Source organism: Pyxicephalus adspersus, chromosome 3 (assembly GCF_032062135.1).
Source record: "Pyxicephalus adspersus chromosome 3, UCB_Pads_2.0, whole genome shotgun sequence".
Classification (NCBI taxonomy): domain Eukaryota; kingdom Metazoa; phylum Chordata; class Amphibia; order Anura; family Pyxicephalidae; genus Pyxicephalus; species Pyxicephalus adspersus.
The window spans coordinates 81,141,001-81,153,996 of NC_092860.1; the positions used below are offsets into that span (position 1 = coordinate 81,141,001).

General features: G+C 32.3%; 2 long non-coding RNA genes across 3 annotated transcripts in view; one reads left to right on the forward strand and one right to left on the reverse strand.

Annotated features, from left to right (window-relative positions):
* The window catches only part of LOC140327750 (uncharacterized), a 32,432-nt gene extending 26,548 nt beyond the window's left edge, over positions 1-5,884 (reverse strand). The window contains exons 1-2 of the long non-coding RNA XR_011920102.1: positions 5,806-5,884; positions 1,803-1,924 (exon numbers count right to left, since the gene is read on the reverse strand). This is a non-coding gene — a long non-coding RNA (uncharacterized lncRNA). The remainder of the gene's footprint in view (positions 1-1,802; positions 1,925-5,805) is intronic.
* A 235-nt stretch (positions 5,885-6,119) lies between these two features.
* Positions 6,120-12,996, forward strand: part of LOC140327751 (uncharacterized) — a 180,481-nt gene continuing 173,604 nt past the window's right edge. For both annotated transcript variants that reach the window (XR_011920103.1, XR_011920104.1), the window contains exon 1: positions 6,120-6,340. This is a non-coding gene — a long non-coding RNA (uncharacterized lncRNA). The remainder of the gene's footprint in view (positions 6,341-12,996) is intronic.

Sequence of the window (12,996 nt, forward strand, 5' to 3'; positions counted from 1 at the left end):
ATGCTGGAGATGTGACTCTCACCGGGGTACATTGTTACATATTTGGTGGGATTGCCCGGGCATCCGCGGGCTATGGGATCAACTATCAGATATTTATAATAATGTGACAGGCTCTACTTTAAAACTCACCCCTCAAATGGCCTTGTTGTCCATTCTCCCTGGGTCCTTTAAGGAGTGCAAGAGGGACGTGCTCCGTCACTTTCTCACAGCTGCCAGAACAATTATACCTCGCAAATGGAAACAACCCCAGGCACCCACTATGAGAGAGTGGCTGGTGGAAATGGAAAAGATTCAATATATGGAAAGATTGATAGCTGAGGATGAGGATAAGTTGGAGCACTATAAGTTGACTTGGTTGGCTTGGGACTGGTTTAAGGAATCTCCTCAATTTACTTCAATGTGGTAATATACCTTGCGGAGTGTTGGAGTGCTGTGAACCTTGCTGGGAGTAGGTCACAATGCATTTAGGAACTGTTTCTATGGAAGGCCAGTCGGATCCCCCCCCCACCCATTGCCCTACCCCAAACCTGTCCTTGGGCTAAATGTCTTGCCATAATTTTTAGTGGGCATCAATGCGGACATTCCTGGGCGTCACTGGGAGTTTCTACAAGGTACTAGAAAAATTGATGTCATGACATCCGATAGGATTCTAATTCAGGCAATATAAGAAGCTAAGTTATGGGAATTCCCCTTCCATGTTATTCTATACTGTTTCCCCCCCTTTTCTTTTTTTTCTTTGTTTTGCTTAATTTTGTGGAGGATCCCGTTTTACTTTTATGTTAGCCATACCTGTGATATTGTTATATGGTTTGTATTAGTATCTCACAACCACGAGCCTTTTGGCTCTAGATCTTTGTATATGTTATTTTTTATACAAGCTAAAAAATATCACAGTCAACTGCTTGAGCAAAAATACTGAAAGTATTTATAAGCCATGATGTATACCAACCATAGGTTATTTACTGTGTTCCTTCGGATTGTTCCCGGTTAATATTCAATGTATGTCTACTGTGTAAGTTTTCGGTATTGTTGACTTTGTTGTATATGTTTGAAAAACCAATAAAACGATTGACACAAAAAACTGGGACTACCCAGGGACACATCACAAGAATTGATGGTGAGTATTTACTGTCAGAAAATGTGTAGTAAATATTGCAATAGTAAAGGCAACATGCACAGCAATAAGTTGTTGTGGCTTAATGGAGATGGCCATGGTTCAATCGGTGTACCTTGAGAGAACCTAAACTTAAAATTTTCAATTTACATAAAAGGGTCGACAACCTTTTTATTTAAAATAAAAATTTTATTTAAAAAAAAAAAAAAAAGGTGCAGCACTGTCTCCTTAATTCGCCTAGGCGATTAGGAATGAAAAGGAGAGCAGAGCCCCCTGGGATATCTGGGGTCATGCATCCCGGGAGGCTTTTGGCTGGTCCTTCTGCACATACCCGAGCATCTCAGGCATGCGAAGAAGAAGCCCTTTCATCAATATGGAAAAAAGTTGAGATCAGCAAGTTTTTTCCCAATCTTCATCACCTGATCTCGCACCTGTGCAGTGCGAAATTGGGTGACATAGGAAGAAGAACACAGAAGAGGAGAGGAGAAGATATCAGCACCTGGCGCTCCCTCTGCGCCATTCTGAAGACAGATACCGCAATGATGCAGGACCCGATGGAAGAAACCTCCCGACGGGTAGACTGCTCTGCGGTAAGTGTATTTTTTTGGTTTTGAGTTAGTTTTGGAGTTACGAACTTTAGGAATGGCAGTATGGTAAAATATAATTCTCTGATTGTGGCAACACTTACAGTAGCTGCAAGATAAAAAAACAATGCATGTGTTCATGCATGAATGTCCAAAATCTAGGTCTTTTAGTTTTTTGCTGTTTGTTCCTCATTCATAAGATTTCTCTTCACTTTCGGTCCTGCAGCTAAAACAAGAAATAAAAAGAAAAAAAAATTAGAATTCCTTTCTGCTTAGGTAGGCCAATGACAGCTTTAACATTCTGAATTTCAAGTTATATTCTATCTTAAGACATTGGTCAGGATACAAATTGAGAGGGTAATTCTTCCTAGCAACACAGCAATACAATGTGAAGAAGTTTTTAAGCCCTATTCCAGACTTTCAAAAACTAAAATCAAAACAGGATTGGTATTCAACATATAACAATGTAATAAAGCAACCCTAAATGCATGCTTTTCAAATAATTAAAAAAAACACTGTAACATATTCCACTTCAATATGAAGAAATTATGTTTATAGTATTTTATAGTATTTGTATAGTAGTAGTTTTATAGTATTAGTCTATAGACACACACACACACACTCTAGATTTCTACGTTTTCTGATTGTCTGTGAGCAAGGGGACATTAACTTCTAAAGACATACTGTCCTCGACAGGCAGAAAGGCACATCCCATTTCACCCAAGGGATGTATTTGTATCGACTCATTTAACCAGGCTGACAAAGTAATGCAAGGACAGCACAGTTCTTGCACGCTATACTGCAAACCAACCAAAACATTTTTATTTTTTTTTTAGAATAAAGCTGTTTCTGACTTTCCTAAGCTTTTTTGTTTTGCTAGAAAAGTCTGCATCAGAGCAAAGTTTTAAAGCACTACTTTTAATTAAAGCTTAACATTTTGCTGCCAAAACAGTAAAATATGTTTTTCAGAAACCATTGAATAGACAGTTTACTAGATATGAGTTTTGAGTGTTTGTAAAAAGTTATGATTAACTGCCTTTTATATTAAGTTAAGATTGCTTTAACTGATCAGCTGAATTAAGGAAATAAAAGGGATTATGTGTTTGATTAAAACAAAATTGTAGTTCTTTGCTACAATGTTTCTGTGAAATAAACAGTACTGCCATAAACAGCGTTTAGCAAATAACTTGTTAGAAATGGCAATAAATGAAGTTAATTTCTATCTTGGTTGCACAGTACTTTTACTGTGTGATTCAACAAGTGGTTTTTCAAGTGGTAAATATACACATAATACAAAACATACAAACACAGACACTTTTTATTGTATTAGAGACATTTGTACCATGAAAACAACTGACTGTACAATATTGTAAAATTGCTAAACTTGGTAAAAAATGGTGTATGTGATATGTTGTCTTTAATGTTAAAATGTAAAACTATGTATACATTGCATGGGTAAATCCAGAGGACGGGCACAATAACAAATGACATGCAGAGAATAAGAATGATAATTAGGAAACATAATAAAAAACTTTTAAAGGTTGATAGAACATATTTTCTAAATTAGTCTCATTCTAAGTTTAACATTGGAAATATTTACAAGGCTAGGAAGGTATATATTACTTTAACAAAAAGGTGGGTATGTAGTAATGGTAGAGTCATTTTGCTTGGATTTACTAAAGGCAGGCACCAATAGACTTAGTAGACTAACCCTATAGACTCAAAACTTTAAGGAATTTAAATAAATTCAAATATTTTCACACAGTCTCAAAGAAATGGGAATACTTTATAATTTTATTTCAATTAATAAATATTTTTTAGTCTCATAAAGAAGTCACTACAATGTGTTAAAACGATATAACATTTCAGCTTATATTCTTTAAATTGCCTTTTATGAACTTTCCGCTTATCCAATTATTTTGTATGTAAATTACAATATTTCAACATATAATGATTTGTCAAACTATAAGAGAATTGTTATTAAAAATATCTGATTTCTAATACCCCTAGTCATCTCGGATCAATGGATGAAAAAATTGATACGCATATTTTTCAGTTATCGGGTACAATTTTGAAAACCATATATCTTTTATAGATTGCACATATCGTTTAGTTGCACTGTTGTGCTTAGCATTGCTGAGGAGTGCACAATTAGTTCACACACCCCAGGGCTGTTGACTGGGTATTAATAGCATGTTTTAGGTGAGCTTACAGTAAAAAATACAATTTCTACATGAAATATATTGAAATTAAATATGAATACGCAGAATAAAATAAGTGGAACAAGTGATGGGAGTAGCTATTAAATTTTATTAGGAACAAAATTGGGCAAGTGTGTTCAATAATATACCAACACATATATTATATTTGATGAAAAATATTAGTTACTATAAATTGAATAAGCATTTAATATAAAACATTATTTTATTTTTATATCCCATAGCTGTTTTCAGTATTCCAGGATTTTTCTTTCTTTTCCTAATGGTGTAATGAAATGTGTAAACGAATACCTTTATTTTAGGTTGACTTTTAGAAGATTAACTGTTTTTTCCACCCTATTGTAAGGTAAATTCCTCATATGTTTAACAGACTTTATATTTTAAACCCATATGAAAACACGCATCATTTTGGAATTTTTTCAAGTCTTGTTAGCAGTATAAGTTTGCTTATTGTAAATCCACCCCATGATATGTTCTCTTATAATTTAATGGCATAGCATCATAAACAATCCACCTGGAGAGCTGTGTTTAATATCTGTTTTTGCAAATAAATCATTTGTTATGTTTGCATACATCTCTGTTTATTTGTTTTATTTCTCATTTTGTTAATTCCTTTAACACCTATTATAGTTCACCTTTTCCAATTGTGATTCTCCATCTGTTTGCCATGTAGCAATCTATTATCACTCTATGAGATTTTTGGCAGTTAACATGGTTTTTGATTATTGCTTAGACTTACGAAAGACATTAATGATAAATTTTGACAGATTAACAGACCAGATGGTCCCCCATCTGTAATTTTTTTTCATTAAATTTTAGTTTGTTTAATTCTATTATATAGAATATAACACTTGTTTGTCATTATTTTTTATTCAGTTTTAGGCTATTTTTTAGTTTTCATACTACTTACTATGGTCTAAAATAAATGTATTTTTAATGGAAACCAGTATATTGGTTATGATAACAATAGTGTTTTTGTGTGAGCTGGCTAACATTGCAAACCTTATAGAAACAAAAAAAACCAAATGAGCATGATGAATACATGTTAATATTGTCATACATACTAACAGTTTTTGAGTTAAAAAATCTATAAAACTTTTTTTTTTTAAGAGGGTATATATAAATATATATATATATATATATATATATATAGGAATATAAAAATAGCTTGAATTCTAATATTCTTTAAAACATAGGGTTACAGCAAGCAAATTTGCAATATATATAATGTCGCCTGCAAAAGTTTCTACAGCAACTGATCAAACATTTTTAAATACAGCATAACAAAAGGCAAAAGTTAGGCTTGACCCTTTAAGGAGCTGCCTTTCAACCAAACTGATAACTGAAATTGGATAAAAAAAACAAATGACAGATGCCTGGCCTGGGTTTTCTGATAAATGCTCTGATAAATGCTAAATAATAAATATATTAAATATGTATATTTATGGTTTTAAATAATTCATTTTAATTCATAATTACCACATCCAACTTTTTAACTTCACCTATTTATACATCCTTGGTTTCATTATGTACTGGTGCTTTTTCAACAAAGATATATATATATATATATATATATATATATATATATATATATATATATATATATATATATATATATATTAAACTTTATTGTACATCTAAAAATGCTGCCTTAAAAAAGTTAAGGTAAAATATGTAAACTTTACTGGCAGCTTGGAAAAAAATGGCCAGTCTTACCTGTCTAAATTTGTTTATAAAGAAAATGAAAAATCTTTTTTCTTCAATTCATTAGTAGGATAAGAAATCATTGCCGGTAACTGAATATTGTTATAAATAATTTATAGGATATCTTTCAAAGCCACAGTGACTCTATTGAAATTGAAATTTAAACATTTTTATGCAAACCTACTTATGCCCATAAAGCAAAATAGTTACTGTGCTGAAGATCCAAGAGAATGAAATGTCCAGTCTGCTGTAATATCCCTGCATAATAGAAAGAGATCTTGCTCCTTCTTTTTGTTAGCGTTGTTATATTAAGTGAGAATGAACAGAGGCAGTACCGATTGGGGCTGACCCTACACCTCACATCAGGGGGTAAGAAGTCTGGCCAGTTCATTATAAAGATAAAATTTGCTGAACCATGCAATAAAAGTGGAGGTATAGCACAGTATGATATCTTTCAAAACGAAGATTTAGGGTCCGATTAAAAAGATCTCCCTTTTATACTGCAATCTATAAAAGAAAACATGGCACACTTAACATTAAGGATAACTGTACTGTGTAAATCCACACTAGTGTGATTTTGAATACTTTATGGATTTGCATGCATGATTTAGGTTTTTATCCTTTGTGCTGGTTTTAAAAAGAAAACAAGGGGAAGGATCAGACTACTTTTTATGGATACCACTGTCAAAATGGAAAAGCCTAAGAAGACTGTAAAGAAGGTAACATTTTGTCTACATAAATTTATTTTGTGCTTTTTATGTGGCTGAACTCCAGTAGCTTAGATATTTCAAAGGGTATGGGATTCATTTTGTAGTGTAGCTTCTTGTGTGCATATTTTTCACTTGACTTATAACTTAATTAAGGTTGGATTCCTTGTTTCACGCTTTCAAACATTTTTCAGAGCCGACAGTGCTGGATTGGGGCCAGATAGTCTCCAGTTGTGTTTTAACCATGGCATGATTTGATTTTTAACCAAATGTCAATTGCTGCAGTTAAACGTTGTTGACTTTTTTTTTTTACCAGCGTTACATTATGCACCCAAAATATTTCCCTGTTCATGCTTTGAATTCTTATTCTTTTATAAAAACGGGAAATATTCTTAAAAACATAATGTAATCAGTGAGCTAAAGACAAATTTTTTAATTCAGTCTCTATTATTTATTCCGATGAAAGCTAGATTGATAGATATAAAGCTTTCTTTATATAGATGTATAATAAAAAATGGATAAAAAGTCTTCTGTTGCACGTAGTTGGTGGTTTATTCAGCATTCCCCACATCCAAGTGTCAAGTCATTAATCAGATTAGAAGTGCAAAATAGTATGCTATAAACCTGCTGACTAATATTTATAACCTATTTTAACTGATAGAACATGTTGTGTTTGGTCATTAAATGTAATGCCAGCTCAGTGAATATAAGTTTGATTTAAATATCCTAGGATTGATCTCTTCCACTAGTCTCTCTATTCTAAGTGATCCCAGCTTGAATGAATTCATAAATAAAATGTATAGCCTTCGGTAAATCACCTTGCCAAATAACGGACAAACAATAGACTACGTATAATTTTATACTGTTGAAAAATAAAAAAGAAACAATTTGCTCAACAGCTAAAACTAACTAAAACTTCCTAATGGATATCAAAGAACCATCAGAGAAACAAGAACAAAAAGACTGTCTTTAGATGTCTTTCAGGCCAGTTTGCACATAAATATTTGCCTAAGCCTTGGAGAGGAGTGGGAAAGGCGTCCGTAGACCCTCCCTCACGCTCACTTTCTCACATCTCAGAAGAAACAACGGCAAACGAACATTTACTTACCATTCAGGTGTGTCAGTGGATGACACTGTAAAATGCCTATAGATTAAAAAAAAATTGTCAGTCTATCCTTATTGTAGTGAACATTATCATAAATCTCACAAAACCTCACAGGCTGAGCAACCCACTCACCCTCGTTTAAACATTTCACTGAGGTTCATTCATGGGATTACACTCATTACTAGCCGACAAATGCAATAAGTATTTTAATTTATATATTACAAATAAGAACATTAAATACGTTTTTCTATATATTGTATTGAACAAAAATATATATAAAAAAATATATAGAAACAATATATATCAGCAATCACCATTATTGAATATTATTAAATTGTATGTGTTTTACAAATTGCCATAAAGTATAATAAATAAAAACATTATAACCACATAACCCTAGAATTTTATTTGTTTTCTTGTCTTACTTAGCAGTACATCTCCAACATTAAAAGCAAAGTAAAAAAAAAATCACAAATAATAATAAAATAAGTACTGCTATAAAAAAAAATGCAATAGGCACTTCCTAATAGAATTTGAATGAAATTAATGCAAATATCACTTTGGTTAATATTGGGTACTGATTTGGATCAATAACCTATTGTTTATTATTGATTAAAGTATTTGGATGCTAAATTCACATACTAATAACCACCGCCACCAATAACCACCATCTAACAATGGATTTTTTAACCTACATTTCAAAAACATTCTTTTAACATGCTTTTATTTTATTTTTTTGATCACTTTTTTCAAACTGGTCTCCTTGACCCAGAGTGACAACACCTTGTTCGGTTACTTTAGACTTTTGATGCTATTGCAGCACTGCAGGGAATCTGTCATTTAGAAAATGGTCTTTGAGGGGAAACATCATTGGATGTCAGATCATGTGACATAACTTTACAATGTGATTGATGTGCATTAATTGATGATGGATTTACTTTTGGGGATGTTAATTGACTTAATTTTGAAAATCAGTAGGAATCACTCACTATGTGTGAATGCTGTCTGTATTTCCATTTATGTGGGGAAATCAGTGGGGTATTGACATACTACCCAGATATTTGTCCACTTACTTATTAAAGGACTTCCAGAATTCAACATAAGCCCCCCTAATATACTTGGAGAACCCCCCAAACTCTGAACTCTTTATGGACAGGATACCACCCCAATATTAAAATCCATGTTACATCACTAGTTGCAGAATGAGTGAATGTATGCTGGCTGCCCTCCCATTTCTGACCCCCAACTGTATGTCTGGCTAAGGATAAGAACCCTATGGGTTTAATAAAAACGTGAGACCATGGTCAGCTTTGTAGCATCTACCAACTATTCAGTGGATTTCTGAAATTTTATTGTTGCCATGAAAAAAGCTTTTCTCCCCACTAAACAGTACTTTTTAAAACTTACAGCATACTCATTTTTTGGATATCGTTATACTTATAAACCACCAAGGAATGTAAGTTCAGGCTGCTATTACTAATAGGTTTTTAAATTATTTCAAACATTTTTGTGTGGATTATAAGCATATATTGGTGTATAAAGTAAAGAGGAGAGTACAAGAAGATTAACACTTTTGAAGGATTCTGAAATATAGAAAAAGGATGATTACAGTACATCTGGATTATTTAATCAAACAGGTGCATTGAGATCTTTTTAAGGGTCACATGTCATCTGGTGAGTACAATTTTTGTTACTTGCACTCCAGTGGAGGAGTTCAAGCACTGATTGTGGGATAATCATGCAGAGTTACGGACAGCACGTTATATATTATGCTTTTTTTTTTTTACTTTGTTTCTACATTTAATATTGGTGAAGAGACTGATCAAAACACTAAACTTTTAAAAAGAGTTAAAAAAGGCATGTAAGAACCGATTTTTAAATCGTCTCAATCTGATGTTATTGAATTATTGTTTTGCTGGATTTTTTTTTTAACTAACACAATTAGGAAATCACCACAGTGCTGACTGTGAACAATCCTATTTATTATCAGTAGCAGATGGTAGTTAATGCAATTTTCGTTACACAAAAGTGCAACACATTTGTCCCATCCTATTGTGTGTGAAATTCCCCCACCTACTAGATTGTAAGCTCTTCGGGGCAGGGTCCTCTGCTCCTGTATCACTGTCTGTATTAGTCTGTCATTTGCAATTCCTATTTAATGTACAGCGCTACGTAATATGTTGGCGCTATATAAATCCTGTTTAATAATAATAATAATAATAATAATTTAGAGATTTTCATGCATTTGTGAGCATCCAATAGAAATACAAAGCTGCTTTTTTATACAAATAAACAAATAATATAAGCCTCAAAAACATGATAATAAAAACCTCAAGCCTAAAATATCTTTAATTTAAAGGTATATATTCAATTAACCAATGCATGCTGACACTGCTACATTTGACTAGATCATCAATGACCTCAGGGAACAAATAGGTAATCTTTTTGTCCAAGGTGGATTTTGTAAAAAAAACACATTTTCTGCCAGCAGAGTATGTTTAAATGTTAGTTTGTTATTATTACTTTAAAATAAGAGAAAGTAAAATCGCTATTTAGAAAAATGCTATTCATAAGAATTTTATCAGATTAGCTTAATTGTTAAACATGTATATGAAAGTTTTAATATCTAAACAACAAATAAATATTAGAATAATATTTTAATGCAACATCTCCCTAGTCATGTCCATTTCTATGATTATGTTTTGTCCCTATACATGTTTTAGGTAAGGAGTTTTGCTATAACACACTTCTATTGGCTTAAACCTAAAAATTCTTAAATTGCTTTTTTTTTTTTTTTTTTTTTTTGTATTGGATTGGATACGCAAGTTTGTATCCAATCAAATACAAAATATAAATTTGAATTTCCAAGTTATTTACTTTTATTTTTATTTTTTTTTTTTTGTATTGGATTGGATACGCAAGTTTGTATCCAATCCAATACAAAATCGGCGGACGATCATCGATGGAGGACGACGCTGGATGAGCACAGGGGGACCAGGTAAGTATGGATGTACAAAATCTCGGGCTTAACCATCCTTGCAGTTTTTTTTTGCCCGAGCGAAGGTCGGGCTTAACTGCAAGGTGGTTAATATATTGGTAAATAATATTGTGCAAAATATTTATCCTGAAGTCAACGAGACTGTCTCAAAATTACGAAGTGTGATGTGCTTTCATCTTTATGTAAAATGAACCCTGATTGGTTGCCTGAGAGTTGAGGTGGGCCAGATTGTTTTCTGGTTTTCAGTGAGGTCCTGCTGGGCTAACGCTTCTTTTTCTGGGTTCATGAGATGTGAAGATACCAGTCATTCCACAAGGCATACATCTGGTATTATAGCATCTGCAGAGACGGCATACGATTCAATAAAATGCATGCCTTTTGCTGCTGCCGTATAATAAAATATAAATGTATATATAAATAAATGTAGACAATAGTGCTAATGGAAATACCATTTCTTTATATGCTAGCATCTGTTTTGCAAACACCATTTACTGCTCATTCTTTTAGGTTACCAGTCAGGCAACCTAATGCATTTAATACAGCTCAACATGACTCAGCAGAGTCTGATGTTTTGGTGTATGGAGCTGCTAAGAAGTCAAGCTACATCAGCATCAACTCTGAATCACTGTTCCCTCAGGGATGATGGGTCTGCGTTGATGCATTTAAGGACAATGTAAATAATTTTAATCAGGCATGTTACTAGACCTCCCTTAAGATATGTAATATGGTCTATTCTTTGCTGCTGCAAAATCCACATATGCGTAAAATAATGTTTTAAGAATTTATTATAAATGGAAATCATGATTGTATAAATATATATATATATATATATATACACGCACATGCATATTTTTATCGAAAAAACACATAATATAAACCATACTCTCATAATTAGTGCACAGATAGGACTTAAAATCTAAATTAACAACAAACATATTTTCTTAGGGATAAAAATATTTATTAAATATAAAATATAAATATATTTATTATATAACATAATTTAAGAATATCAAAAATATATTTGAGTAGCCCCAGAAATAAATATACAATGAAATACACAATATGACTATATTTTTTCTAAATTTTCTCATGCAAAAAATATGTGATTAAAGATATAACTATAAAGATAACTATAACCAAGATAACTAATGTTCATAAGTGCCACACAACTAAGGTGCTATAAGAAGTACGCGTAAGTAAACTAAATGCATGAATAATTAGGTCTTGCTTTTCTTTAGTGGTATGACAAATATGTCTGTTTTCAGATTTTGGTTATGGTAGAGGATTAAAGAAAATCTTTGCCGCCAATTGTAGGCACATACTGAGCTTTTACTTATGCTTTTATATTGCTTTTTATCGGTTTTAGAGTACTTGTATTAGAATATGCCTGTAATCTGTAATTAAATGTTCCACAGCACACAGCCCTATGTTAATGATGCATAAAAAACATTCTACTATATGAATGCCAGTAGCCAAATCCTAAAATGAATGTAAAAAAAAAAAAAAACTAATATAAAAATCTGTCAACCGGCACATGCTGACTATTAATATTTTTTACAAAGGATTAGATTAGGAGTAACAGTTAGTGAATTGGTTATTGATGCTTGAGTTTGCAAGACTTCTCTTTCTGCTTTTAGAGGGAAATTTTTTGATTTAGTTATATGTTGTTATTTCACTTTTTTTTGTATTTATTTTTTAGTTGTGTATTATTTGTCGTGCTTACCTTCAAATGTAATTATTTACCTATTTATGTTTTGTTTTAATTTGTGTGATAATGAATTAGATTTATGTCAAGTCCTCTGGTTGGGGAGATTTGGAGCTTCCTTGTCACCAGGACAAAAAAGTATGACAAATACAACATTTCATAGGTGTCATTGTATCAGGAAGTGAGGGCAAATCTTTCAATCAGGAGAGAACATTCATATCACTTACAGGGATTTAACCCCATATCCTTGTGAAAAAAAAAAGTTTGGGCTGTTTATACAGTTGGTGTATACTAGTCAAAAATAGAATATGCTGAATTTCAGCATACCGAAAAGTGCTGCAACATGTTATACCACATCACAACACAATATGATTATAGCAAAAAGTAAAGTATTTTGTTTACCGCTGTGTAAAAAGAGAACAGTTTGCAGCAAACCTCTAGTTGCTAAATACAGCCTAAAACTATTTCTAGACCTAATCTATTTTATATGTGCAGCTATAAAGCTTACACTCCCAGGTTATTTGTAAAACTGTTTACACGTTAGTACACTTTTTTTCTAACAAATAAAAGTTATTTTGTAACATAATACACTTATTAAGGGGAACATTAAAATGTACACGGGTGGTTTAATATTCCATTTCTTCTGCCTTCCATTTGTACATGTGGGATTTGTAAATGGAGGATGTTGAAGAAGCAGGAGCCTGTTTTGTTTTTTTTGTAAACATCCATATGTTGTAATTAAGGAAACATTAGAGAAAAAGTTGCAATGCTACATATTTTGTTGGTCCACTGAGTATTACATAAATGCAGTTACATAAAGTGGAGTAGCAGTTACAGGGTGAATACCTGTGCAGAAGATG